Source organism: Rhinoderma darwinii, unplaced genomic scaffold, assembly GCF_050947455.1.
Source record: "Rhinoderma darwinii isolate aRhiDar2 unplaced genomic scaffold, aRhiDar2.hap1 Scaffold_58, whole genome shotgun sequence".
Taxonomy (NCBI): Eukaryota; Metazoa; Chordata; class Amphibia; order Anura; family Rhinodermatidae; genus Rhinoderma; species Rhinoderma darwinii.
Genome location: NW_027464133.1, coordinates 1 through 24,322, shown reverse-complemented (window position 1 = coordinate 24,322; position 24,322 = coordinate 1). Strand labels below are relative to the sequence as shown.

The window sequence follows — 24,322 nt, the reverse complement described above, 5'->3', positions numbered from 1 at the left end:
TTCCATGTCTGTATGTGTCGTTAATCGACACATACAGAGATGGAAAAAAAAAATGGCAGCCCCCATGGACAAGAAAAAGTGAAAAAATAAAAAAAAGTAAAACACAAACACACAAATAAATACAATTTTTTTTAATAAAACACTAAAAGCAAATTGATCTAAAAAAAAATGTTTCCGTCACACTCGTCCTTTTACCTTAAAAACACACATTAAATTAAATAAATCCTTCTATAAAATTGTCCCCTATAGATAAACCTGCAAGACTTCCAGCAAGCTGCAGAAAAAAGCCGTTGTGATTTTGCAGAAAAGAGGGAGCCTTTCAAATGCTGATTCCGTATTGATATTCTTGTTGAACACTGAGCTATAGGAGGTTCACAATTGAATTAGAACTCAGAGTTTATTATTTAATACGTTTTTATACACACGGTGGGGCTTTCTCACAGTGGTGATTGTACCCCTGTTTTTAGAGAGTTATAAATAAATGTTATATTTTACTCATATATCACACCAGTGAAGCCTTTTCCTACCAGCCTCCTCTATCTAAACATCTGCAGCGGAAATGCCACTTGTGAACACCCTAGAGCGTGTATTGTGTCCGTGCGGGCCGCGTGGTTTTCACGCGCCACGCACAGACCAATACAAGTCTATGGGGCAGTACAGACAGTCCGTGCTTTTTGCGCAGCGTTTGTCAGCTGCGCAAAAAGCGCGACATACTCAATATCTCCGCGTATTTCGCGCATCACGAACCCATTGAAGTCAATGGGTGCGTGAAAACCACGCAGGTCGCACGGAAGCACTTCCATGCGAACCGACTGAAACAGCGCACCAGCTGTCAAAAGGATGAATGTAAACAGAAAAGCACCACGTGCTTTTCTGTTTCCAAACATCCAAACGGAGTGTCTTTGAGATGAGCGAACCCGGACAACCGAACCGAACTTCACCGGGTTCGGCCGAACTCGTTTTGGCCGAACCCGGCAAAAAAAATTCCGGTACGCGATGTCAGGAGATAGTCACTGTCCAGGGTGCTGAAAGAGTTAAACTGTTTCAGCACCCTGGACAGTGACTTCCGATCCCAATATACATGAACGTGTAAAAAAAAAAACGAAGTTCTGACTTATCGATAACTCCCGGCTTCTTCCTCCAGTCTGACCTCCCGGGATGACAATTCAGTCCAAGTGACAGCTCCAGCCAATCACAGGCCAAGCACAGGCTGCAGCGGTCACATGGACTGCCGCGTCATCCAGGGAGGTGGGGCCCGATGTCCAGAGAGGCGCGTCACCAAGGACGCGTCACCAAGGCAACGGCCGGGAGGGAAGTTCTCGGTAAGTACGAACTTTTTCTTTTTTTTTAACAGGTTTCTCGATATTGTGTTCCGCATTCACTGTCGAGGGTGCTGAAAGAGTTACTGCCGATCAGTTAGCTCTTTCAGCACCTTGGACAGTGACGGGCGTCGACTAGCCTCATGACACACGCAGCTGTCAATTGGTTTTTGCGCGTGCAAAACGCCGCGTTTTTTGCGCGCGCAAAAACGCAACGTTCGTCTGAATCTGCCCTAAAAGTATGTTCACACTGAGTTTTTTGTAGGCAGAAAAATCTGCCTCAAAATTCCTTCAGGAGGCTGCACTCTCTTTGCTGCGTTTTGTTTTTTTTTGCGAGTTTTTCAGCCGTGGGCAAAAAGCGCAGTGAAAAACATTTTCTCTGCCTCCCATTGATGTCAATGAAAGGTCAGAGATGGAAACGCCTGAAGAAAGAGCATGACACTTTTTTTTCCTGCAAGCATTTCTTTTCCACTCGCAGGAAAAAAAGCCTTTACCTCCCTTTGAAATCAATGGTAGGCGATTTCTGCTGTATTTTGGCGCAGTTTCCAACGTGTTTTCCGCACCAAAAACAGGGCCCAAAAAAACTCAGTGTGAACTAGGCCTAAGGAAATGACGCAGCATTTACCGTAGCAGCACAGTGAGTGAGATTTGAACAAATCTCATGCAGACGCTACAGTAAAAATATGCCGCAAAAACGTTCATAAATTGACCTGCAGTGCGGATTTTAAATCCTCAGCATGCCAATTTATGCTGCGGATCCGTTGCTATTTTGTTGCTGGTTTTCCACATTGATTAAATTCAATGAGGAAAACCCGCAACAAAATAGCAACAAATCCGCAGCATAAATTGACATGCCATTGAGAGGTCAATTTATTAAATTTTTTGCTGCGGAAGTGAAACCTAGAACAAATAGCAAATGTTGCCACTTTTGTGGCGGAAACGCTGCGATTCTGCTTCAAAATTCACAAAAAAGCTAATGCTTACCTCCAACCTTTGTCATAGTGACGCGTTTCTCTGTTCTGAGTGACACCTGGCCTCCTGGGATGACGTTTCAACCCATGTGACTGCTGCAGCCAATCACAAGCTGTGGCGGTCAATTGGGCTGCCGCATCATTCCAGGAGGCCAGGTTGCACTGAAACAGAAGAAGGCGTTGCTATGACAACAGCCAGGGGTAACTATCAGCTTCTTTGATTTTTTTTCAAGCAGTGTTTCTGCAGCGGAGATTCCGACTGAAAATCGGCACCATGTGCACTTTTTCAGGCAGAATTCCCTGCAGGTTCAAGGTTGGATATGCTGTGTAGCCTAAAGCTGGGTTCTCACTGTGCAGATTTTGCAAGTATCCCAAAACTAGGAACGGAACCTAAACAGAAGAAATATATAAGGGAAGGCCTTATAGGTCCGCTCTCCTTGATCCAATTCTGGCTTTGGCTTACAAAATGCTGACAAAATCTGCAGAAAATCTGCACTGTGGGAACCCAGTCTTAGGCCTTATTCACACGAACGTGTCCGTTTTACGAGCGCAAAAGTTCAGTGTGGCATCTGTATATGGTGCGTGGCTGCGTGATTTTCGCGCAGCCGGCATCATTATGACACTCTGTTTTTATGTTTACAAACATAAAAGCAGGAGGTGCTTTTCTGTTTTCATTAATTTATTTTACTACTGTAGCGAGCATCACGTGCGGCACCGGGAAGTGCTTCCGTGTGCCGAGCGCGATTTGCACGGACCCATTGACTTCAATGGGTGCGTGCTGCGCGAAACACGGGAAAGTATAGGACATGTCGTGAGTTTTACGCAGCGGACACACGCCGTGAAAATCACGACATGTCAGAACGGCCCCATTGACTTACATAAGTACATGCGACGCGCGTGATTTCCACGCGCGTAGCACGGACGTAATACACGTTCGTGTGAATAAGGCCTAAGGGTGTGTCCGGATGTGGCAGTTTTTCTGCCGATTTGCAGCGTGGGTTCTGCATCGCAAATCCGCAGCAGCTTACAGTACATCACAAGGGGATGGGGTTTTCAAAACCCCATCCACATGTAGCAGAAGACGACGACCGCAATAACAGCGGAGCATTCTGCTTATTTCATATCTGCAGCGCGCTCATTCTGTTGCGGAGAAGCCACGGATTTTCACTGCGGATTTCAGCCTTTGCAATGCATAGGCTGAAACCTAGGTCAAATTTGCTGCTAAATCCACAACTAAATCTGTATGTAACATATGTGGATTTCCCAAGAATTCGCATCAAAATCTGCGGGGAAATTGTCCGCTAAGTCCCCCTACGGAATACAGGTTGCCCAGGTTCCTGAAAGACAAATCTGCCTAGATATAGTGCAATTTGGTAGCGACGAGGGGCATTTATTTAGGGGGATTAAGTATAAAGCAGATCTCTATTACAGCTTCATATGGTTTGTTACCCAGCTTTTCTGAAACCCTCAAAGGCAAATCTGCCTAAATATGACACAATTTGAGAGATAATGGTTTGTTACCCAGCTGTCCCAGTACCCTGAAAGGCTTTGCCTTATCTATGGCACAATTTGGTAGCGAGGAGGGGCATTTATTTAGGGGGATTTAGTATTTTACAGTCTCTATTACAACTTCACATGGTTTGTTACCCAGCTTTCCTGGGATCCTGAAAGACATATCTGGCTAGCTAAGCTACAGTATGCAAAATGTATCACTGCATAAAAAGGCAGGTGTGTTAATCGCAGCTTCACAGCGATTCTTGGCTCCTGATTAGCAAATCTGACTAGTAATGCTACGATATAGGGGATGTAGATTTATCAATGCAGGACTAGGCAGATCTGGCATTCTGCCGCCTGGGAAAGATTGGTAACAAACTCTGTGGGGCAGTGATGGATGGCATATTGGTCATATAAAACACACACAATACTGCTCTGATACGTTGAGTGTATCTATCAGATAGTATCAGGGAAATATGGCTTGTGGTCACCATTGCAGATCCACAGTGTTGCTGTTCTATGAGAGCTGAGTGACTAGTCGTTCTAGCTATATATATATATATATATATATATATATATATACAGGCCATGCTCCAGGTTTATGTGGGCCCTTGGGCGACACAGACTTAGTAAGCCCCTTTGCGGGGAAACTCACAGCGGCAGTAAAATGGCAGAAAACTTAATTTTTTTGTCCCCTTATAGACATTAGCCCTGTTTATGCCCTCATATAGAATTTATGCCCTCAGATTGTACCCCAATAAATTTAGTGCCCTCTGTAGATAGTGCCACACAGCCCCCCTCCCAGGTAGTGCCAAACTGCCCTCTCCTCCCAGGTAGTGCCACACAGCCCCCTCCCTGGTAGTGCCACACAGCCCCCATCCCAGGTAGTACCATACAGCCCCCCCACCCAGGTAGGGCCACAAAGCCCACTCTCCCAGGTATTGCCACACAGCCCCCTCCTCCCAGGTAGTGCCACACAGCCCCCCTCCCTTTAGGTAGTGCCGTTGGGGTTCCCTCTAGGAGTAGAATACCCAGCCAGAGCATTGCCGACGCTCTGGCTGGGGATTCCACTTCAGGAGAAGCCCCTGACATGACTGTACATATATGGACATTGTTGTCAGGGGCAACCCCATAGCCATAGTCCCGGGCAGAGCACTATTAGCACTCTGCCTGAGACATTTGACAGGGCTCAGGAGTGAAAGAGTACCATGTAAAATTGAGGCCTAATTTGAAGATTTACAAAGTATTGGTTCACAATTGCAGGGCTCTGATGTGAAATAATAAAGGAAACCCCTGACAAGTGACCCCATTTTGGAAACTGCACACCTCAAGTCATTTATTAAGGGGTGTAGTGAGTATTTTCACCCTACAGGTCTTTTCCATAAATGATTGTGCTGCGGATTGTTGCATAGTAAAAATTTAAATTTTTACCTAGATATACTATTTCAGTGGCAAATATTGTTAAAAGGGTTGTCCCGGGTATGAAAATGCCTTATATGTGGAAGTAAACAGCTATTTAGGCACTGTCACGGCGCAGGGTGTGACCCACTGAGCCATATCGCGTAGTGGGATAGCAGCTGGCCAACTAGGTACAATACAATGTCTATAGTCCAGAAAAGGTACCTGAGGCAATGTAGACAGTAGCGGTGACACAACTTGACATTCACTGTAGATGGCACAGTAGATGCAGCGGAAGACACGACTTGACTCTCACTGTAGATGGCACAGAGGCACGGTAGCACAGGATACAGGGTACAGGCAGCAGGAACGGGTAATACTGGGAACTGGAAAACACTAGGAGATCATTTACAACACAAACTTTAGGTATACAACAACGTTCCGACAAGGATCAAGTGGGCAGGACCCTTTTTATAGTCCAGCAGCATTCTGGGCTAATTACTGATTTTAAACAACTGGACGCGTACTGGGCATTTAAGGCAGTGCTCGTGCGGGCGCGCGCGCCCTGCAGGAAACAGTCTCAGAACCCGGAAGTGAGTACCGGCGTCTCCCTGGAGGGAGATGCCACCGAGAACACAGACGTCCATGGCCGCGGCCGTCAGAGGGTAAGTCTGAACTAGGGTCCGCGGCCATAGACGTTGTAGGGTTCAGAGGGGAGGGAGCGCCATTTGGCTTTTGGAGAGTGGATTTGCTTGGTAGTAGATTTGTTTGAGTATTGCTGGTATTTCCGTTTATAATGTGAGTGTACATGTAAGCTGGGCAGAGTACATCAGGGACGTAGTCAGGTGGTATAATAATCGGGTTAAAAAACCCAGTAAAATAATCCATAGATGTGTGTTACGCTGTGAAGCAATCCTTTCTGCACAGGCCAGTGTCGCACTGATAAATAGTCCTTACTTATTCCATTTTGGTCCACACTCCGCACCTTTGCAGCTTGGGGAATTTTGATGGGAAAGTGTTGTGCTGGTATAATACGGGCACCCTCGCTTCCAGCAGATATGTTTGGGGCCCCTCCTTGCGGGACGAGCTATAGTTATTATTTTTACCATTTTGGGGTACATGCGACTTTTTGATCACTTTTTATCCTATTTTTTGGGAGGAAAGGTGACCAAAAAACTGCAATTCTGGCATTGTTTTTCAGGTTTTTTTATACAGTGTTCACCATGCGTTATAAATTACTTGTTAACTTTATTCTGCGGGTCAGTCCGATTCCGGCGATATCTAATTTATAACACTTTTTTATGTTTTACAACATTTTGCACAATAAAATTACTTTTGTAAAAAGAATGTATTTTTTCTGTCGCCAAGTTGTGAGAACCATAACGTTTTCATTTTTTCGTCGACGGAGCTGTATGAGGGCTTGATTTTTGCGAGACGAGCTATAGTTTATATAGGTACCATTTTTGGATACGTGCGACTTTTTGATCACTTTTTATTCCAATATTTGTAGGGCAAAGTGACCAAAAAACCGATATTCTGGTATCGTTTTTTTATGGTTTTTTTACACCATTCACCGCGTGGAATAAATAAAATAATATTTTTATAGTTTAGGCCATTAGGGTATGTTCACACGGCCTATAATCAGACGTAATTCGGGCGTTTTACGCCTCGAATTACGCCTGAAAAAATGGCTCCATTACGTCTACAAACATCTGCCCATTGCTTTCAATGGGTTTTACGATGTTCTGTTCCCACGAGGTGTAACTTTACGCGTCGCTGTCAAAAGACGGCGTGTAAAAAGACGCCCACATCAAAGAAGTGCATGTCACTTCTTGGGACGTTTTTGGAGCCGTTTTTCATTGACTCCATTGAAAAACAGCTCCAATAACGTCCGTAAAATACACCGCGAAAAACGCGAGTAGTTACAAAAAACTTCTGAAAATCAGGAGCTGTTTTCAGGCGAAAACAGTGCCGTAATTTCAGATGTATTTTGCTACTGCGTGTGAACATACCCTTACGGACGCAGCGATACCAAATATGTATGGTTTATTTTTTTTTTCAATAATAATGGACGTTTTCCGTGCTAGGCAGACCGGGAGGCCAGTATTAGGCCTCAGGTTGTCATTGCAGCCACCGGAACCCCTGCAATTTCATTGCTGGGGTTCCGATGAGCTGCAAACAACCTAAATGCAGCGATCGTTTTTGACCGCTGCATTTAAGGGGTTAATAGCGGTGATCGAAGCTAATTTCGGTCCCCACCATTACAGCGGGATGTCAGCTGTAATACACCGCTGACATCCAGCAATGATGGCGTCGACTCAGGATACGGCAAAATGCGGGAAGCACTAGCTTTCCATGACGTATCCATACAGCAAATGTCGGGAAGGGGTTAAATAGAGAAATATTTACATAATAAAGCTGTGGCCACTTCCACTTTACCACACAAGCTGTCTTTGGTTTTATTTAAGGTAAAATAATGGTGTAATAGGCCAATGGCAAGTGGGTTTTAAGTTGGTGAATGTCCTTGCAGTCTCACAGCAGAATGGTAGAGGCACAGATCCTATGTAATGTATCCACGGGATAACTGAATATGACTAAACATGGTGGCAGTCATGTGACCCTCCCCTCTACATACACACACATACATCATGTGACACCTAGCATTAACATGACATACATGTGTTGGGACCGCATAGAGGACACATCCATGGGCTAAGTGAATAGGACTAATGGTAGAATAATGATGACCAACCACATCACTGTTCGTGTATTTACTAAAATGGCCGCCTGTCTCTAGGTGATATTTAAAATGTCTGCCTGTCTCTAGCTAATGTTATCATGTTGTTAATAAAGTTGGCTGTTTTAAAAAAAAAAAAAAAAAAAAACCCATAGAGGAGACAGATAGTATTATGTAAGAGCTGCTTCTACACAGACCCTGACAGACATGATGAGAGGCTGCTGGAAGAGGGAATACTTATAAGGTCTCATGCACACAGCCGTAGCCATGTGCACGGTCCATAATTGCGGGCACCGATGGCCGCGGACTGTCACCCATGATTGCGGGACGTGCTGCCATTATAAAGTATAGGAGCACGGTCCGTAAATTCAAAAAATAGTCCTATATTTTGCGGTTCATTTCTACGGCCCATACACCTCCCTGTAAATATATGGGAAGGTGTCCGTGGGCCATAGAAATTAACGTGTCAGTATTTTTATCTGCAATTATGGATCCGTAATTGTGGATAAAAATGATGGTCGTGTGCATGAGGCCTGACTTCTGTTCCTCAGTAAAATGCTATTGACGGGTTAGATACCTGGACAGTGTTACCTGAATGCCAGGGGTCACATGGAGTGCGCGCGCGTGCGTGAATGTATCACATGACTCTCCCCGTATTTAGTCACTTCAGTTAGCCCATGGATGCATTACTATGGACTATACTATTATTATTTATTTATTTTTACAGTGGCAACTGCACTGATATGAGAAAGGTATGAGAGCAGAGTTTCTAATACATGAATATTAGAAAACTGTATGATTTCCTATTCTATAAATAAATGAAACAAATAAAAACTGGACAACCCCTTTAATAAATGTGTTGCATCTTCGGCTGGCCGTGTCCCACAGGGTAAAATCCAGTTTGTGACGTAAATTGTAGTCAATCTTTTGCACCGTGGGTGGCCCCGCCCCTCCTGCCAAGCCACTCACATTTTTTTTAAAGCGGCAAGAGAGTTTCAAAACAACAAATAAATCGCAAATAATTCGGCAATAGGGCGTGCGCCATCATTTTGGACTTTTTAATGCCAGAAAACTGGGGTGATGCCCTTCATAAATTCCCCCACGTTCTCACACAGTCTCCTCTGTGGAGCATCATAAAGTTGCAAAGTCTGAAGATCAAAACTAAAATGGAAAGTAGTCCAATGTTTACATCACAAACATACACTTCATAAATTATTGTAAAAAACAGATGATCTACTTTATTACATATACATAGGATGTGGTTTTAGCACAAAGTGACTGCAAGACGTCCTCAAATACAGTAGTAACCACAGTGTATCCAAATCCAATGACAGCCGGTGTCTTCCACTACAGTGACAGCCACGGTGCCCCCGATTACAGACAGACAGTGTCCCCAAATACAGTAACAGCCACAGTGTCCCCAAATACAGTGAAAGCCACAGTGTCCCCGATTACAGAGACAGCCAGTGTCTCCAAATATACTAACAGTCACAGTGCCCTAAATACAGTGACAGCCACAGTGTCCCCAGACACTGACAATCACAGTGCTCCAAATATAGTGACAGCCACAGCGCCCCCAGACACTGACAATCACAGTGCTCCAAATACAGTGACAGCCACAGCGCCCCCAGACACTGACAATCACAGTGCTCCAAATATAGTGACAGCCACAGCGCCCCCAGACACTGACAATCACAGCGCTCCAAATACAGTGACAGCCACAGCGCCCCCAGACACTGACAATCACAGTGCCCTAAATACAGTGACAGCCACAGCGCCCCCAGACACTGACAATCACAGTGCTCCAAATATAGTGACAGCCACAGCGCCCCCAGACACTGACAATCACAGTGCTCCAAATATAGTGACAGCCACAGCGCCCCCAGACACTGACAATCACAGTGCTCCAAATATAGTGACAGCCACAGCGCCCCCAGACACTGACAATCACAGTGCTCCAAATACAGTGACAGCCACAGCGCCCCCAGACACTGACAATCACAGTGCTCCAAATACAGTGACAGCCACAGCGCCCCCAGACACTGACAATCACAGTGCTCCAAATAGAGTGACAGCCACAGCGCCCCCAGACACTGACAATCACAGTGCTCCAAATACAGTGACAGCCACAGCGCCCCCAGACACTGACAATCACAGTGCTCCAAATATAGTGACAGCCACAGCGCCCCCAGACACTGACAATCACAGCGCTCCAAATACAGTGACAGCCACAGCGCCCCCAGACACTGACAATCACAGTGCTCCAAATACAGTGACAGCCACAGTGCCCCCAGACACTGACAATCACAGTGCTCCAAATATAGTGACAGCCACAGCGACCCCAGACACTGACAATCACAGTGCTCCAAATATAGTGACAGCCACAGCGCCCCCAGACACTGACAATCACAGTGCCCTAAATACAGTGACAGCCACAGCGCCCCCAGACACTGACAATCACAGTGCTCCAAATACAGTGACAGCCACAGCGCCCCCAGACACTGACAATCACAGTGCTCCAAATAGAGTGACAGCCACAGCGCCCCCAGACACTGACAATCACAGTGCTCCAAATATAGTGACAGCCACAGCGCCCCCAGACACTGACAATCACAGTGCTCCAAATACAGTGACAGCCACAGCGCCCCCAGACACTGACAATCACAGTGCTCCAAATATAGTGACAGCCGCCAGCATAATTTACCTTGTCTTATGGTGAATCCAATCTAAGCAAGAGGAAGCATCACTTGCAGAGCAGACTCTTTGTTGGAGATGCTGCCACCTGCTGGCTGTACTTGTTCTATGTCTTCTATATAACAAGTAAATCTTTCCCAAAGACCACCTGCCGAACTAGGTTTCGGCAGGTTTATAAGATGAAAAACTGCCAGGCTGCAAAGAAAGCAGCCCAATTTTACTTTTTTTCTCCCCACCTTCCGAAAGACATAACTTTTTATTTTTGCGTCTATATTGTCCTATGAGGGCTTGATTTTTGCGGAACGAGTTGTAGTTTTTTGTAGCACCATTAAATGTAATGTACTAGGAAACGGGGAAAAAATTATTTGTGGGGTAGTAAATTTAAAAAACAGCGATTCCTCCATGGTTTTTTGCGCATAGTTTTTACGGAATTCACTGTGCAATTAAAACAACATGTTAACTTTATTCTGTGGGTCAATACGATTACGGCGATACCAAAAATATATAGTTTTTTCTATATTTTACTACTTTTACAAGTAAAAACCTAAGTGTAAAAAATAGAATTTATTTTGTATCGTCAAATTCCGAGAGCCACAACTTTTTTATTTTTCCGTCGATTAAGTGGTATGAGGGCTTATTAAACACCTTATTAAACACCTGCATTAACCCTTACTTCACCACCACTTCCTTACAGTGGGGCTCTGTGAGGAAAGGGGGCACGAAAGATGGCCACAGGCTCTGTAGGGTAGCGGGGTAGCACAGGGTGACAAGCAGGCACTGCCTACTCTTCAGCTTCTTCTGCTGGCTGGGCTGGCACTGCTGTACAGGGCTGGCTTCAGACTGGTGGCAGGCACTCAAACTCCTGCCTCAATCAAAGCTCTACCTCCTCAAACATACAGAGACACCCTTGTCACTGAGGGAAAAGACAAAGTGGGAGGGGCTAGTATGAGTGGGGGCGGGCACTGGCTGTTGCTTGGAATCCGTATAGTTTCAACGTATAGGTCAACGGGACAGGGCTCTGCGATGCTATAGTGCACGTTCCATTCACCTAAATGCAGCTATATGGGCCCTATAGTGTTAGGATATCGGTGGACACCTTTATGAGTTTTACACGTTAGCGGTTTCCTGGAGTTAGAAAACTTGCACTAAGTTTCAGGCTGTAAATTTAATTCAGAAGTATTGCAATGTATTATATTAGCAATCAGCATATTGTATGTTAAAATCCCGCAGTAGGACTAAAATAAAAACGTAAAAAAAAAGTTTCATGAAGTTTATAGAAAAATGAAAAAAGAAACTAGTTTCCCTTACAAAATGCCTGACAGTACAAGATTGGTATCGTGGCGTCTGTAGCGACCTGTACTATAAAAATACAACATTATTTATCCTGCACAGGGAATGACGGAAAAAACAATGGCAGAATTGCTATAATCTCGCCCCCCAAAACAGCAAAAACAACGAATCAAAAAACAATGGTGAAAAAAAAGTTTCATTCTCAGAATGAAGTGTTTTTAAAAGTTTTTATTGTGCAAAACGAATAAAACACAAAATAACTGGATATGTTGCTATCGCCATAATTGTGACGACCTTCAGAACAAAGTCATGTCATTTGTACTGACCATTGAATTCTATAAAAACAAGACTAAAAGTTGTTCAATACATTTATGTGCCCCAAAATGGTAAGATTAAAAAATACACCTCATCCGCACCAAATAGGCCTTTATAAGGCGGTGTCGATGAAAAAACGAAAAACCATGGAAATGTGAGATGAAAATAATCATCATGTGGACCCCAACATGGTACCGGTAAGACATACAAGGAATACGCTTTCTAATAGGCGTCCTGCGGGCTTCTGCGCAGGTCAATTTAAACAGAGGGGGAAGCAAATATTAGTAAATCTGTCATTAACGAGAATACATAAAAACATGGGATTTATTTTGTTATTGTCAAAGATCTGTTATCCATGTCATGTACAGATAAAGTACAAAGCTGCCTGTACCCGCTGCCGCCAAACAGCAGGAGATGTCGCGTAGCCAAGAACTGCTTAGTAAATCCGCAAATAACACCGCGTGGGTTTTGCCACCCGGCAGCCACCATTGTTCAGCTGCAGGGTGCATGGGCAGCCTAACTGTCAGTTAGTCACATGGCTGCTTAACATTAAAGCAACAACTGAACAGTTCAGCCCCATCTGTTGTGCTACACTGCATAGTGTGACTATATTGTGCTGTGTGTAGTGTGTTCAGAGTAGCGCTTACCGATAGATGACCAGGAGATCTGAGCAGTCACAACCAGGTACATATGAAAGGAAATCATGTGCAGGACATTCTCCTCAGAGATCACCAGTCACTGGAAGAGTCGTTACAACTCAACTGATCATGGCAGTTGGCCAACGGTCTTACCAACCAGTCCAAATCATACAGCCAATCACTGCCAGACATGTCTGTCACATGACCTCTTCACTGCAGCCAATTGTCTTTCAGGAATTATCTTTAAAACTGGACAAATATCATTTTTATCAATAATCTTTTTAGACAGTCGTTTCATCCAAATCCAACAAAGCAGATATTATAATGTGTAAGGAAGGGAAATCCCATCATGAAAATGTTCCCAGTGTATTCATTTTCAACAACTGTATGTGGCAGTTTTTAATGCCAAATTCCCAGTGATCGAGACCACGGCTTCTCAATCTTTTACTGCTGGGTCCTGAACCAGCCAGAACATGGCGATGCCTGGGCCTAAGAAATGGTCGCAGTCCATGCCAAGATGTTTACAAATATTTATTTCTCAATGTGTCCTAATGTGTCATTGTTGTGCAGCGACAGATGCCATACAGTACATTAGAAGATTCCTTTCTAGGATTTTTTGTTCTATGTTCACCCCGGGGTGTATTTGTTCCAGATTTTCTGCAAACATTCTTCACCAAAAATCTGCAGCAACTTGCATTGCACGTTTTCCAAACCTCATTCACACATTGCAGAAAAAATCAGCAGGGTTGTTGGGGCTTGCAGACTTGAAAATCCACAGCATGTTCTATTCTGTTGCGGAAAGGTGGAAGAATTTGTATTTGACCCTTGCCATGACAAATCCATGATTAAATCCAAGTAAAAATCAGCTTCATAATCCTCAGGGGTGCGATGCAGATTTGTGTTGCCGATTTGAAGGCAGAAAATACTCCCTGTGTGAACATAGACTATGGCTGATGGGGCTTCTCTTTGCTGCATGACAGATCATATAGATTGTATTTTGCATGTTTACAATGTGTTCCTTTCCAAACCAGAACAGGTCACTTTTACAGCAGTTTCAGACAAGGTGGATCACATAATGCCGGCTATACTAGTGTGTTTAACCCCTTAGTGACCAGCTTATTTTAGGTCTTAATCACCAAGCAGTTTTTGACATTTTACCATTGTGGCATTCAAAGAGCTATAACTTTTTTATCTTTGCATCGACATAGCAAACATAGGGACTTGTTTTTTGCGGGACAAGTTGTATTTTTTAATAGCACTATTTTGGGGTACATATAATTTATTGATTAGCTGTTATTAACTTTTTTGGGGGGGAATAGAAATAAAAGTTTTCTTATGTTTTACTACTTTTAGGCCCGCTGCACACGGCTGTAATCCCAGTCCGTTATTACGGCTACGGCCGGCCACGGACAGTCGTCCTCATTTGCAGGCCATGCTCCCATTATAAAGTATGGGAGCATGGTCTGTAAAATAAAAAAATTACACTTGTCCTATATTTTACAGAAGCTTCCTATGGCCCGAGCACCTTCCCATAAATATACGGGACGGTGACCGTTGGCAAAAGAAATGAATGGGTCTGTAATTGCAGTCGTTAATTACGGATGAAATGTACGGTCGTGTGCATGGGGCTTTACACAGTAAAAACACTTTTTTTAAAAAAAATTATTTGTTTTTGTGTCGCCATATTTTTAGAGCCATAACTTTTGATATTTTTCAGCCGATGCAGCTGTATGAGCGATGCAGCTGTATGAGGGATGCAGCTGTATGAGGGATGCAGCTGTATGAGGGATGCAGCTGTATGAGGGATGCAGCTGTATGAGGGATGCAGCTGTATGAGGGATGCAGCTGTATGAGGAATGCAGCTGTATGAGCGATGCAGCTGTATGAGCGATGCAGCTGTATGAGGGATGCAGCTGTATGAGGGATGCAGCTGTATGAGGGATGCAGCTGTATGAGGGATGCAGCTGTATGAGGGATGCAGCTGTATGAGGGATGCAGCTGTATGAGGGATGCAGCTGTATGAGGGATGCAGCTGTATGAGGGATGCAGCTGTATGAGGGATGCAGCTGTATGAGGGATGCAGCTGTATGAGGGATGCAGCTGTATGAGGGATGCAGCTGTATGAGCGATGCAGCTGTATGAGCGATGCAGCTGTATGAGGGATGCAGCTGTATGAGGGATGCAGCTGTATGAGGGATGCAGCTGTATGAGGGATGCAGCTGTATGAGGAATGCAGCTGTATGAGGGATGCAGCTGTATGAGGGATGCAGCTGTATGAGGGATGCAGCTGTATGAGGGATGCAGCTGTATGAGGGATGCAGCTGTATGAGGGATGCAGCTGTATGAGCGATGCAGCTGTATGAGCGATGCAGCTGTATGAGGGATGCAGCTGTATGAGGGATGCAGCTGTATGAGGGATGCAGCTGTATGAGCGATGCAGCTGTATGAGGGATGCAGCTGTATGAGGAATGCAGCTGTATGAGGGATGCAGCTGTATGAGCGATGCAGCTGTATGATGGATGCAGCTGTATGAGGGATGCAGCTGTATGAGGGATGCAGCTGTATGAGGGATGCAGCTGTATGAGGGATGCAGCTGTATGAGCGATGCAGCTGTATGAGGGATGCAGCTGTATGAGGGATGCAGCTGTATGAGGGATGCAGCTGTATGAGGGATGCAGCTGTATGAGCGATGCAGCTGTATGAGCGATGCAGCTGTATGAGGGATGCAGCTGTATGAGGGATGCAGCTGTATGAGGGATTTTTTTTGCGGGATTACTTGTAGTTTTTATTTGTACCATTTTGGAGTACATGCGACTTTTTGATCACTTTGTATCAAACGTTTTTGAAGGCAGGATGAACAGAAAACAGCAATTCAAGCAAATTGTTTTTTACTTTATTTTTTATAGTGCTGGCCGTAGAGGGTTAAATAATGTAATAGATTTATAGTTGGGGTCGTTACAAACGCGTCAGTTTTTTAGGGGAAGAAGTGGGTTTTTAATTGTTTTTTAATTGAGGTTTTTATTTATTTATTAACTTTATTAAGCTTTTTTTAAACTTTTTTTTAGTCCCACTAGGGGACTTTACTATGCGATCATTTGATTGCTTTCATAATACATTGCAATACTTCTGTACTGTAGTGTATTATTGCCTGTCAGTTTTACACTGACAGGCATCTGTTAGGCCATGTCTCTGGCATTCATTCGAGGCAGACCTGGGGGCCTCTTTTATCCACCGATCGCATCGTGGGTGTGCTGGTGGGGTGAGAGAGGGAGCCCCCTCCCTCTAAAACCACTCAGATGTGGTGACCGCCACATCTGAGGGGTTAAAAGGACGGGATCGATGATGATTTCGATCCCGCCCGCTCAAGCTTGTCTGCTCCCAGCCCTCAGATACCTACGGTAGCTGAGAGCAAAGCGATCTAACTGCTCCTGGCGACTCCGATTTATTCTGATGCAGTGCCATAGAAAGGCACATGAATCAGAATAAAGCCTGTTATTGGCCGCATATTGGTGGTCACTAACGAGTTCATTGTACAATGTTAGTAGCCTATCTGAAGACTTTGGAAACATGCGCATATGTTCTGAACACAGATCAGGGCAAGCAGCGTCAATTGTTTATATAAAAAAAACAGAAACAGCAGCAGTGCTGGGGTCCTGGAGTCAAATGTGAGCTTGTATGTTCTTCCTGGATTTGCGTGGATTTTCTTCCGTGTACTCCGGTTTCCTCCCACACTTTAAAAACATATAAAACTGGCCCCAGTGTGTGTGTCTGAGATCGGATGAGCTCCAATGAGACTGTGAGCTCCATTGGGGGCAGTGAATGATGTAAATGGTGACAATCTCTGTACTGCAATGAAGAATATGTTAGTGCTATATAAGAAACAATAGAAAATAGAAAATGTAAAACAAAAAAAATCCCAATGAAACGACTTACAATAAATGTAACTTCCATCCCCTAAATTTACAATGTATTAGTTCCTTACAATGAGTATCAATCCATTAGTTACCTTATTGGCACTGTCGTTTTCTAAAAAGAACATTCTTGTATGGGATTACCAAACTGTAACCTTACCTTTGACTGATGACTTCCAAGAGGCCACAAGTTCTTTATATTGTATATGTTGCTTAGTCAATAACATTGCTAAAGGGGTTGTGTGATGACAGACATTTATGGCATATCCACAGGATACGCCATAAATGTCTGATAGATGCGGGTCCCAGCTCTGACATCAGGGGCTTCTCCTGGAGTGGAATCCCCGGCCAGAGCGTCGGCTGTGAGAATAGCCCCATTTGGGGTGAATTGTTTTTACTGCTTCCGTGTGACGGCCATTATAAAGAACGTCCTTCACATGGCCGGAGAACCCTGCTGTGTGAATAGCGACTAATAGATTGTCTGTCAGTTTTACACTGACAGGCAATAATGCGATCAGAAGATCGCATTGTAAAGTCCCCTAGCGAGACGAAAAAAATCATTAAAAAATAGATTACAGTAAAAATTAAATTAAATTTTTTCATAAAAATTGGTTTTATTTACTAGGAGTATAAAAACAAAATACAAATATATGGTATTGCTGCGATCATAATAACAAAAATCTATACATATTTGGTATCGTCGCAATCGTACTGACCCATAGAATAAAGCTAACATGTTATTTACACCGCATAGTGAACGGCATAAATTATAAACGTGAAAATCAATGTTGAAATTGCTGTTGTTTTTTTTTCCAGAGACACGCAGGACCCGCTGTCACTGAACCCATCAGTCCCGCTGACCTGACGGATACAGGTTTCAGTGCTAGATACAGCTGCTCTGTATACAGGATACAAAGTAGCTGTGTATCAAAAAGTTAAAATATCTTTGAATAAAAATATAATTACAAAGTTGCAGTAATTACACCGATACACGTTTTATATATATATATATATATATATATATATATATATATATATATATATATATATATATATACATACAAATATTCCCCAGGCACAACATTCGATAAAATATTTGGGGATTTAAGTGTGCAATACTTCAGACACGCTATACAAATTGAATTACCCCTCCTAATACAAAAAAATACAACAGGAATTGACCAGATGGCATAAGTTTTATCCTCATTGGGAAGAAATCATCTTTAACCCCTTCCCGATATTTCACGTATCCATATGTCATAGCCGGGTAGGGGAAGTATGGAACAGGCTCACGGAGTAAACCTGCCCCGTACGATGTGGGTGTCGGCTGTATGTTACAGCCGACACCTCACAGTAACGACCGCAGCATTTAAATAGTTAGAAAGAGGGGGCGACCCCCTCTAGCAGCTCATCGCGCCCCCCGCAATGCAATCGCGGAGTGGCGATGGTTACTATGGCTGCCTGGGGCCTAACAAATGCCCCCAGGTCCACCATCTTTGTGCTCCTATTAAGACCTGCCTCTGGCATCATACACTCCTCTTTACAACGCCCACTTGGCGATATAGTAAAACACGCCCAGTTGTCCATTGAGAAACTCATTAGCATAAAGCTAATATAGGTCATAACTTCGTCAAAAATGATCGTTTTTCTAATTAAAAAACACTGATGTAATCTACATTACAGCGCCGATCTCATTATGTAGAAGATAGGGCACTTATAATGTGGTGACAGAGCCTCTTTAAATACACAGTGGCAGTGTTTTGTCAATGCCTTTTTAATGACTTTTGTTGCGTGATATCACGCTTCAGCAAGTTATCCGAGTCAAGATAAAGATGGCTACATCCGTACATACACACGGTCACATTGTTTGCATTTAATGGCATAAATTACATGATGCTTAGTACAGTTTGTATAAACGCATCAATATCGTAAGTACTTTTTAAAAAAGAAAAAACTTTTTGGGAAAGTCAAGTTTTGTTGTTAGCGACACTGTAGAAAAGACTTGTGACAACATGTAACTAAGAGATCTCATCCTCTAGGTGACCCAAGGGCAGCCTTTACCCACAATTTGTGTCAGGACTGGATCCGGATTTAACATGGGTTCGTTTTTTCTGAATAATTTTTGATATTTCTCCAAACTTTTGGCTCTATGCCGTTGAAAAAACTGGTAATTGATCTCTCGTGCTTCAGTATTTATTATTAAACAAGATGGATTCTTGTGTCCTTTGTTTTGATGCCCTTCTTAACATCCATTGTTAATATCCTGTAAAATGTAATCCACGGTCAATATGTATACATTGGTTGTGAAATGTCTTGTCATTTGAGCAGGCTACCCTAGTTCTTATAAGGTCCCCTGTAGGTATTGCCTATATGGTGTGAGCTGGGTGACAGCTCCTAGCATTAAGGATGGTAGTGCCCGAAGAGGGTTCACAAAATGTTTCCTTTTCTGTATTACAATTCCCCTGTAACGTAATCTCGAAGAAGGTAACAGAATCCATGGATGCCGAGCCTGTAACATTGTAAATTAAATGTATTGGTTTTATTGTATTCCATAAATGGTGGTACAGACGCCACATCATGACCCATAAACAAAAAAAAGATCATCGATGTAGCGTCCATCCCACACAATCCACTCGTAAAAAGGATTATTGGCTGAAAAAATGTTGTTCTCCCACCATGTCATAAACAAATTGTCCATGGAGAGGGATAATTTTGACCCCATCAGGGCGTCTTCTGTCTGCAATAAAATAAAACTATCAAGGCACAAGTAATTATGTGAGCGCAGATACTCCACTGACATTAAAATAAATTCTTGTAGACATTTGAAATACCTGGTGTATTTCCTCAAATGGAATTCCATTGCCTTGATTGCTGGAATATGTGATATGCAGGTAGGGCCACCATCAGAAATTTCTGGGCTTCATACAGTCAGTGGAATTCCATTTGAGGAAATACATCTGGGTCCCCCATTATTAGGGGATTTGGAGAGTTTGCAACGGAAAGTCGTGGGATGGGAGCAGGACGCAAAGTGCCAGGGACTCTGTGAGCGGGCGGAGGAGTAGGCTAAGAGAACGGAAGGTGGCCGAGGCGGGACTTGTGCCAGAGTGGATATGACGCTTGACCGGGGTCTGGGGAGGGGAAGGGGAGAGAGACCGGTTGGAAGGGGACAGAGGCCGGTGGAAAGGGGAGAGAGACCGGTGGGAAGGTGGGAGAGAAGGGGCAACATAAAAAAAATAATTAAACTGAATCTACTGCTTTAAAACAGAGTCACTCACCAAGTTGCAGAACTGGCCGCTGCTTCTGGCCCCTGCATGGGTCCCATTCCTTTCTACAAACCAATTACCACTGATCATAACCTTGATGAGCGGCGGCTGCCCACTTTAAATTACTTTTGTGGCCAGGCCCCTGACAGTAGTACCAGCCTTTTTGCTGGGTACTAGCCAACTACGTCACAGATAACTCAAGTTTCAAGACCAGGCAAAGTTATGGATTTTTGGCATCCCATGGAATATGGGAACAATAGGAAATTCTATCAGTAAGTATTCTGCCTGTTTCTTGGCTAATAATCCTAATCCAATTCTTTCTTCTAGCAGATTTTTTAAAGATACTTTAATTGCGGTGCTTGGTTTCACCACAAGTTTGCGATGTGTCGATTCATTGTCTAAAATGGTATGAACGTGTCTGGGATATAAACAGGAATCTAGAACAACTCCTACTCCGTAAGAATTGGAGGACACAGTTATACGCTGGATATATGGTGAGCACCTCTGTGTTTTCACCTTTAGTCCTTATGTGTATATATGAACCTTTTAGATGGTTAATCTATACCCGCTAAGGTGGGAGGGTTGGTTCCAATGCCTAGTTATGGTGGTGTCTGTAGACTGGAGTATAGTGTCTGAGGAAGTAAAGGTCCTTTTAGACGGGCCGATACTGACCATGAAAACAAGCGCCGATTGACGATACATCGTGATGCAAAGAGCAATCATCAGTAATGTATGGGGGGGGGGCAAACAATCGTTACTACACCCAGACACCACACCGATACGCCAGTCTAGCTGCCTCCGGGCACTGGACAACACTGCCGGAAGCAGATGGCTCCGACTACTGCATAGAGGAAGTTCGGCAGAACTACAGCTCGGCCTCTATTCTTTGACCTGAGCCATCTGCTTCTGGCAGTGTTGTTCGGTGCCGGGAGGCAGCTGGAGTGGCAGATCGGTGCGAGGTCCGGGTGTCGGGCACGCACTGATCATATACTGATGACCTATCCAGTGGATAGGTCATTAGCTGTCAAAACGTGGAAAACCCCTTTAATACTGGCGTTTCATACACCAGTCCTATTAAACAGTTTGCTGGAGTAAGATGCAACACATTTATTAACAGGTGAACGACTCTTAATAAATGTGTCGCATCTTTTAGCTGCAACGCGGCCTGTCATCAGTACTTTCTACGTGCTGCGGCCTGCTGTAAGAGCCTGAGGGGATCCGGGAGGGAGAATCGGAGTGGTGAGGTAAGTACATTTTTAAAATGTATTTTATTGTCTGATTGGGGGGGGCATACAGTCTGATTGGGGGGGAGGTATGGGTCTGGCACGGAACTTTGCCTTGTTACGCTCCCCAGAGATAAATCTGGGCCGCACTATACATATAGATTTCTGCTATAATTGACATCAGTTACTGGCGTAAATTATTGTAAAATTGTTGGCCATTTCTGCTAAGCCCCGCCCATTTCCCCCCCAAAAAAATTTAGACTTTTGTGAATTCTCTACGCTAGTAAACTGTTGTAGAAAGGTTAATATATTCCCCCCAAAGGCTACAGACCGTAATACAATATCTTTATTTTTCGTTATCAACATTTTTTATTAGAAATTAAACAGAGCAGATAAAACATTTTCACAAAATTGCAAAAATTTGCACGCAGTGCAATACAATAAAGTCAAACTGTAGAAATAGTTACAGAGATATATGAACAATGGTAGGAGGTAGCCTCCCAAAACAGAAAAGTAATAGGAAGTAAATAATAAAATCTAATGGTAAGTAACAGTCCCATAACCATAGCAGAAGTAGTGCAATATTTAGGGAAACCAGTCCCAAAACAAATAGCAATGACTAGAGATGAGCGAACCGGGACAACCGAACCCGGTTTCGGTCCGAACTTCCGGAAAAGTTCGGTTTGCAGTGAAACCGAACTTCACCGGGTTCGGCCAAACCCGTTTTGACCGAACCCGGTCAAAAATATTATACAAATCGGCAGCCACTTATCTCTATCAATCACTGATAGATAAAAGAGGCTGCTGATTAAAAATAAAATAAAAAGCATTTCATACGTATCTGGTCGTTGTCTTGGTGACGAGTCCCTCTTCTTCCTCCAGTCCGACCTTCTTTTCTGACGCGGCAGCCTGTGATTGGCTGCAGAGGCCTCTGCAGCCTGTGATTGGCTGCAGAGGCCTCTGCAGCCCGTGATTGGCTGCAGCGCTCACATAGGTTGCATCGTCATCAAGGAATGTCGGGCCGGATGTCGCGAGGGACGCGTCACCAAGGCAACGGCCAGGAGACCGGACTGGAGGAAGCAGGGAGTTCCCGGTAAGTATGAACGTCTTTTTTTTTTTTACAGGTACTCTATATTGTGATCGGTAGTCACTTTCCAGGGTGCTGAAACAGTTACTGCCGATCAGTTATCTCTTTCAGCACCCTGGACAGTGACTATTTACTGACGTCGCCTAGCAACGCTGCCGTAATGACGGGTGCACACATGTAGCCACCCGTCATTACGGGGCCTCATGCACACGACCGTAAAAACACCCGTTATTACGGGTCGTAATTACGACCCGAAATAGCGGGCCCATAGACTTCTGTTAGCCACGGCTACCATCCCGTTTTCTCACGGGAAGGTGCCCGTGCCGTTAAAAAGATAGAACATGTTCTATTTTTTTCTTTTACGGGCCGTGCTCGTAATTACGACTCGTAATTACGAGCACGGCCGGCCACGGGCAGCCGGCCGCTTTTGCGAGCCGTGCTGTCATTATAAGGGTATGTTCACACGACAGCGTCCGTTACGGCTGAAATTACGGGGATATTTCCGCCTGAAAACATCCCCGTAATTTCAGCCGTTACGGCATGTGCAGGCGCTTGAACGCCGCGTCCATTACGGACGTAATTGGCGCTGCTATTCATTGGAGTCAATGAATAACGGCTCCAATTATGGCCAAAGAAGTGACAGGTCACTTCTTTGACGCGGGCGTCTATTTACGCGCCGTCATTTGACAGCGGCGCGTAAATATACGCCTCGTGTGAACAGACAAACGTCTGCCCATTGCTTTCAATGGGCAGATGTTTGTCAGCGCTATCGAGGCGCTATTTTCGGACGTAATTCGGGGCAAAAACGCCCGAATTACGTCCGTAATTAGTGCGTGTGAACATACCCTAAGGGTGTGTTCACACGCACTAATTACGGACGTAATTCGGGCATTTTTGCCCCGAATTACGCCCGAAAATAGCGCCTCGATAGCGCTGACAAACATCTGCCCATTGAAAGCAATGGGCAGACGTTTGTCTGTTCACACGAGGCGTATATTTACGCGCCGCTGTCAAATGACGGCGCGTAAATAGACGCCCGCGTCAAAGAAGTGACCTGTCACTTCTTTGGCCGTAATTGGAGCCGTTATTCATTGACTCCAATGAATAGCAGCGCCAATTACGTCCATAATGGACGCGGCGTTCAAGCGCCTGCAGATGCCGTTACGGCTGAAATTACGGGGATGTTTTCAGGCGGAAACATCCCCGTAATTTCAGCCGTTACGGACGCTGTCGTGTGAACATACCCTAATTATAGCAGCACGGCCCGTAAAATAGAAAAATAGAACATGTTCTATTTTTTTAACGGCACGGGCACCTTCCCGTGAGAAAACGGGAAGGTACCCGTGGGTAACAGAAGTCTATGAGCCTGTTATTGCGGGTCGTAATTACGACCCGCAATAACGGGTGTTTTTACGGTCGTGTGCATAATGGGAGCACGGCTTGGAAAAACGACCGGCTGCCTGTGGCCGGCCGTGCTCATCTCCTGAAATACTCTGTGCTGCCTTAAACTCTGTGGACAGGTCAGGATCCTGTTTCTTTTAAATGCTGCTAGGGAACCCGCTCGATCCACTATATAAGGCTGCGCTACAGTCCTGCATTTAAAAGAAACAGGATCCTGACCTGTCCACAGAGTTTAAGGCAGCACAGAGTATTTCAGGAGATGAGCGTGCAGATTCAGTGCTGCTGTGAACTCTGCTCTTACCATTACGTAGCTCTCAGTCTGTTACCTCTCCTCCACTACTGTCCTCAATAACACCTTCATGATTGGCAAGTCACCACGTAACGGTAAGAGCAGAGTTCACAGCAGCACAGAGTATTTCAGGAGATGAGCGTGCGGATCTTGTGCGCGGTGGTGACTTGCCAATCATGTGAAGGTGTTCTTGAGGACAGGAGTGGAGGAGAGGTAACAGATTGAGAGCTACGTAATGGTAAGAGCAGAGTTCACAGCAGCACAGAATATTTCAGGAGAGGAGCGTGCAGAT

The 24,322-nt window shown here is 44.4% G+C and overlaps 1 long non-coding RNA gene across 2 annotated transcripts in view; it reads right to left on the bottom strand.

Annotated features, from left to right (window-relative positions):
• The window catches only part of LOC142724406 (uncharacterized), a 180,581-nt gene extending 167,617 nt beyond the window's left edge, over nucleotides 1-12,964 (bottom strand). Inside the window, exons 1-2 of one of the 2 annotated variants that reach the window (XR_012876201.1) lie at nucleotides 12,866-12,964; nucleotides 5,408-5,578 (exon numbers count right to left, since the gene is read on the bottom strand). This is a non-coding gene — a long non-coding RNA (uncharacterized LOC142724406). Of the gene's footprint in view, nucleotides 1-5,407; nucleotides 5,579-7,859; nucleotides 7,996-12,865 lie in introns of those variants that run through there. The other variant, XR_012876202.1, reaches the window with a different exon arrangement.
• Between the last annotated feature and the right edge of the window lie 11,358 nt (nucleotides 12,965-24,322).